General features: G+C 53.0%; 1 pseudogene; it reads right to left on the reverse strand.

Moving 5' to 3' along the window:
• The window catches only part of LOC144676730 (uncharacterized), a 4,843-nt pseudogene extending 3,853 nt beyond the window's left edge, over positions 1-990 (reverse strand).
• Positions 991-6,230: the final 5,240 nt, after the last annotated feature.

A 6,230-nucleotide genomic window follows, 5' to 3' on the forward strand; every position in this document is an offset into this window, starting at 1 on the left:
TCTCTCTCTCTCTCCCCCGCCCCCTCTCTCTCTCTCTCTCCCCCGCCCTCTCTCTCTCTCTCTCCCCCGCCCCTTCTCTTTCTCTCTCCCCCGCCCCCTCTCTCTCTCTCTCCCCCGCCCCCTCTCTCTCTCTCTCCCCCGCCCCCTCTCTCTCTCTCTCCCCCGCCCCCTCTCTCTCTCTCTCTCCCCCGCCCCCTCTCTCTCTCTCTCCCCCGCCCCCTCTCTCTCTCTCTCCCCCGCCCCCTCTCTCTCTCTCTCCCCCGCCCCCTCTCTCTCTCTCTCCCCCGCCCCCTCTCTCTCTCTCTCCCCCGCCCCCCTCTCTCTCTCTCTCTCCCCCGCCCTCTCTCTCTCTCTCTCTCTCCCCCCGCCCCCTCTCTCTCTCTCTCTCTCCCCGCCCCTCTCTCTCTCCTCTCTCTCCTCCCTCTCTCTCTCTCTCCCTCCTCCCTCTCTCTCTCCCAACTTCTCCCTCTCCTCTCTCTCTCTCCCACCCCTCTCCCTCTCCCCTCTCATTCTCTCTCTCCACACTCTCTCTCTCTCTCTCCCTCCCCTCTCTCTCATTCTCTCTCTCCATTCTCTCTCTTTCTCTCTCCCTCTCCCCCTCTCCCTCTCTCCACTCTCTCTCTCTCCACACTCTGTCCTCTCTCTCTCCCTCCTCCCCTCTCCCTCTCTCTCTCCCCTCTCTCCCTCCACACTCTCCCCCCTCAGTTCCTGTCCCAGTGCTAGTGGTATATCTCTTACCTGGGCCGGCTCCTTGCTGCAGCTGCCTGGGCGGCGCTGCACGGTTATCAGAGCCATCCTCAGCAGGTAACACAGCCAAACTTTCCCACAAACTCTGCAAGTTGTTGGTAAGTTTGGAGGGACAGAGTGGGCGAACTCCAGACGGATGACAGCGCCTTCTTTCTCCTCCTCTCCCCAGAACCTCAGCCTCTTCCCCTTTTTCTCAACTTTCTCAATGTTTTCACAACTCAATCCGGAAGAAAGACCGCGCATGTCAGAGAGGCGGATCTTAAAGGGGCAGGAGAGGCTCCAAGGTACAACTTTCCTCTCTCTGTCCGTCTCACACTCTCTCTCTCTCTCACTCTGTCAGTCACTCACTCACTCTCTCTCTGTCACTCACTCACTCTCTCTCTGTCACTCACTCACTCTCTCACTCACTCAGTCCCTCACTCACTCTCTCACTCAGTGACTCACTCACTGTCTCTCTCACTCTCAGTCACTCACACTCTCTCTCTCTCTCTCACTCACTCTCTCTCTGTCAGTCACTCTCTCTCTCACTCACTCACTCTCTCTCTCTCACTCTGTCAGTCACTCACTCACTCTCTCTCTGTCACTCACTCAGTCCCTCACTCACTCTCTCACTCACTCTCACTCTCTCTCACTCACTCACTCTCTCTCTGTCAGTCACTCACTCACTCTCTCTCTGTCACTCACTCAGTCCCTCACTCACTGTCTCTCTCACTCTCACTCTCTGTCACTCACTGTCAGTCACTCACTCACTCTCTCACTCACTCAGTCCCTCACTCACTCTCTCACTCAGTGACTCACTCTCTGTCACTCACACTCTCTCTCTCTCTCTGTCAGTCACTCTCTCACTCACTCACACTCTCTCTCTGTCAGTCACTCTCTCTCTCACTCACTCACTCTCTCTCTGTCAGTCACTCTCTCTCTCACTCACTCACTCTCTCTCTGTCAGTCACTCTCTCTCTCACTCACTCACTCACTCTCTCTCTGTCAGTCACTCTCTCTCTCACTCACTCACTCTCTCTCTGTCAGTCACTCTCTCTCTCACTCACTCACTCTCTCTCTGTCAGTCACTCTCTCTCTCACTCACTCTCTCTCTGTCAGTCACTCTCTCTCTCACTCACTCACTCTCTCTCTGTCAGTCACTCTCTCTCACTCACTCTCTCTCTGTCAGTCACTCTCTCTCTCACTCACTCACTGTCAGTCACTCTCTCTCTCACTCACTCTCTCTCTGTCACTCACTCAGTCCCTCACTCACTCTCACTCAGTGACTCACTCTCTGTCTCTCACTCTCACTCTCTCTCTCTCTGTCAGTCACTCTCTCTCTCACTCACTCACTCTCTGTCAGTCACCCTCTCTCTCACTCACTCACTTTCTCTCTGTCAGTCACTCTCTCTCTCACTCACTCACTCTCTGTCTCTCTCTCTGTCAGTCTCTCTCTCTCACTCACTCACTCTCTCTCTGTCAGTCACTCTCTCTCTCACTCACTCACTCTCTCTCTGTCAGTCACTCTCTCTCTCACTCACTCACTCTCTCTCTGTCAGTCACTCTCTCTCTCACTCACTCAATCTCTCTCTGTCAGTCACTCTCTCTCTCACTCACTCACTCTCTCTCTGTCAGTCACTCGCTCTCTCACTCACTCTCTCTCTCTGTCACTCACTCAGTCCCTCACTCAGTCTCTCACTCACACTCTCTGTTTGTCACTCACTCTCTCACTCACTCATGTCAGAGAGGCGGATCTTAAAGGGGCAGAGAGGCTCCAAGGTACAGATTTCCTCTCTCACACTCACTCTCTCCCTCTGTCTCTCACTCACTCAGTCCCTCACCCACTCTCTCACACAGTCACTCACTCTCTCTCACACTCTCTCTCTGTCACTCACTCTCTGTCTGTCTATCTCTCTCTCTCACTCTCACACTCTCTCTCTTTCTGTCACTCACTGTCTCACTCACTCATGTCAGAGAGGTGGTTCTTAAAGGGGCTGAGAGGCTCCAAGATACAGCTTTCCTCTCTCACACTCACACTCTCTCTCTCTCACTCTGTCTCTGTCTGTCACTCAGTCAGTCCATCACTCACTCTCTCACTCAGTCACTCACTGTCTCTCTCTCACTCACTCTCACACTCTCTCTCTGTCTCTCTCTCACTCACTCTCACACTCTCTCTCTGTGTCTCTCACTCACTCTCTCTCTCACTCACTCACTCTCTCACTCTAACTCACTCACTCTGTCTCTCTCACTTACTCTCACTCTCTCTCTCTCTCTCTCTCTGTGCTCTTAAAGCTCTCTCGGCTGCTCTTAAAGGGGCTGAGAGGCTCCAAGATACAGCTTTCCTCTCTCACACTCACTCTCTCTCTCTCTGTCTGTCACTCAGTCAGTCCATCACTCACACTCTCACTCAGTCACTCACTCTGTCTGTCTCACTCACTCACTCTCTCTATCTCACTCACTCAGTCACTCACTCTGTCTGTCTCTCACTCTCACACTCTCTCTCTGTCACTCACTCTCTCACTCACTCAGGTCGGAGAGGCGGCTCTTAAAGGGGCTGAGAGGCCCCAAGATACAGATTTCCTCTCTCACACTCACACTCTCTCTCTCTCTGTCTCTCACTCACTCAGTTCCTCACTCACTCACCTCAGTCTCTCTCGGTCTGTCTCTCACTCACTCACCCACCTCAGTCTCTCTCGGTCTGTCTCTCACTCACTCACTCACCTCAGTCTCTCTCGGTCTGTCTCTCACTCATTCACTCGCCTCAGTCTCCCTCGGTCTGTCACTCACTCACTCACTCACCTCAGTCTCTCTCGGTCTGTCTCTCACTCACTCACACCTCAGTCTCTCTCGGTCTGTCTCTCACTCACTCACCTCAGTCTCCCTCGGTCTCTCACTCACTCACTCACCTCAGTCTCTCGGTCTGTCTCTCACTCACTCACTCACCTCAGTCTATTTCGGTCTGTCTCTCACTCACTCACCTCAGTCTCTCTCGGTCTGTCTCTCACTCACTCACTCACCTCAGTCTCTCTCGGTCTGTCTCTCACTCACTCACTCACCTCAGTCTCTCTCGGTCTGTCTCTCACTCACTCACCTCAGTCTCTCTCGGTCTGTCACTCACTCACTCACTCACCTCAGTCTCTCTCGGTCTGTCTCTCACTCACTCACTCACCTCAGTCTCTCTCGGTCTGTCTCTCACTCACTCACCTCAGTCTCTCTCGGTCTGTCACTCACTCACTCACTCACCTCAGTCTCTCTCGGTCTGTCTCTCACTCACTCACCTCAGTCTCTCTCGGTCTGTCTCTCAGTCACTCACTCACTCACCTCAGTCTCCCTCGGTCTCTCACTCACTCACTCACCTCAGTCTCTCTTGGTCTGTCTCTCACTCACTCACTCACCTCAGTCTATTTCGGTCTGTCTCTCACTCACCTCAGTCTCTCTCGGTCTGTCACTCACTCACTCACCTCAGTCTCTCTCGGTCTGTCACTCACTCACTCACTCACTCACCTCAGTCTCTCTCGGTCTGTCTCTCACTCACTCACTCACCTCAGTCTCTCTCGGTCTGTCTCTCACTCTCACTCACCTCAGTCTCTCTCGGTCTGTCTCTCACTCACTCACTCACCTCATTCTCTCTCGGTCTCTCACTCACTCACTCACCTCAGTCTCTCTCGGTCTCTCACTCACTCACTCTCACTCACCTCAGTCTCTCTCAGTCTGTCTCTCACTCACTCACTCACCTCAGTCTCTCTCGGTCTGTCTCTCACTCACTCACTCACCTCAGTCTCTCTCGGTCTGTCTCTCACTCACTCACTCACCTCAGTCTCTCTCGGTCTGTCTCTCACTCACTCACTCACCTCAGTCTCTCTCGATCTCTCACTCACTCACCTCAGTCTCTCTCGATCTCTCACTCACTCACCTCAGTCTCTCTCTGTCACTCAGTCACTCACTCACTCACCTCAGTCTCTCTCGGTCTGTCTCTCACTCACTCACTCACCTCAGTCTCTCTTGGTCTGTCACTCACTCACTCACTCACCTCAGTCTCTCTCGGTCTGTCTCTCACTCACTCACCTCAGTCTCTCTCGGTCTGTCTCTCACTCACTCACTCACCTCAGTCTCTCTTGGTCTGTCACTCACTCACTCACTCACCTCAGTCTCTCTCGGTCTGTCTCTCACTCACTCACCTCAGTCTCTCTCGGTCTGTCTCTCACTCACTCACTCACCTCAGTCTCTCTCGATCTCTCACTCACTCACTCACCTCAGTCTCTCTCTGTCACTCACTCACTCACTCACTCACCTCAGTCTCTCTCGGTCTGTCTCTCACTCACTCACCCACCTCAGTCTCTCTCGGTCTGTCTCTCACTCACTCAATCACCTCAGTCTCTCTCGGTCTCTCACTCACTCACTCACTCACTCACTCACTCACTCACCTCAGTCTCTCTCGGTCTGTCACTCACTCACTCACCTCAGTCTCTCTCGGTCTGTCACTCACTCACTCACTCACCTCAGTCTCTCTCGGTCTGTCTCTCACTCACTCACTCACCTCAGTCTCTCTCGATCTCTCACTCACTCACTCACTCACCTCAGTCTCTCTCGGTCTGTCTCTCACTCACTCACCTCAGTCTCTCTCGGTCTGTCTCTCACTCACTCACTCACCTCAGTCTCTCTCGGTCTGTCTCTCACTCACTCACTCACCTCAGTCTCTCTCGGTCTCTCACTCACTCACTCACTTACCTCAGTCTCTCTCGGTCTGTCTCTCACTCACTCACCTCAGTCTCTCTCAGTCTGTCTCTCACTCACTCACTCACCTCAGTCTCTCTCGGTCTGTCTCTCACTCACTCACTCACCTCAGTCTCTCTCGGTCTGTCTCTCACTCACTCACTCACCTCAGTCTCTCTCGGTCTGTCTCTCACTCACTCACTCACCTCAGTCTCTCTCGGTCTCTCACTCACTCAGTCACTCACCTCAGTCTCTCTCGGTCTGTCACTCACTCACGCACTCGTGTCAAAGACGGTTCTTAAAGGGGATGATCAATTATTCAAGATACAACTTTCCTCTCTCTCACTCTTTCACTTTCTCTCTCCCTCTCACTCACACTCATTCACTCTGTCTCTCTCACACTCAGTCACTCTGTCACTCACATTCACTCAATCATACTCATTCAATCTCTTTCTCTCTCAATCACACTCATTCACTCTCCCTCTGACTCCCTCTCACTCGCTCACACTCAGTCTATCTCTCTCACACACTCAGTTTCTCACACACACTCAGTCTCACTCTCTCTGTCTGTCTCACTCAGTCACTCTCTCTCTCACTTACACTCAGTCACTCCGTCTCTCGCACTCAATCACTCACTCTCTCACTCAGTCACTCTCTCTCTGTCTCACTCACGTTCAGTCTCCCTCTCTCTGTCTCACTCACACTCATTCACTCTCTCTCCCACTCACACTCAGTGTCTCTCTCTTCCACTCACACTCGGTGTCTCTCTCTTCCACTCACACTCAGTCTCT

This window comes from Cetorhinus maximus, unplaced genomic scaffold (genome assembly GCF_964194155.1).
Source record: "Cetorhinus maximus unplaced genomic scaffold, sCetMax3.hap1.1 HAP1_SCAFFOLD_1859, whole genome shotgun sequence".
Lineage (NCBI taxonomy): Eukaryota > Metazoa > Chordata > Chondrichthyes > Lamniformes > Cetorhinidae > Cetorhinus > Cetorhinus maximus.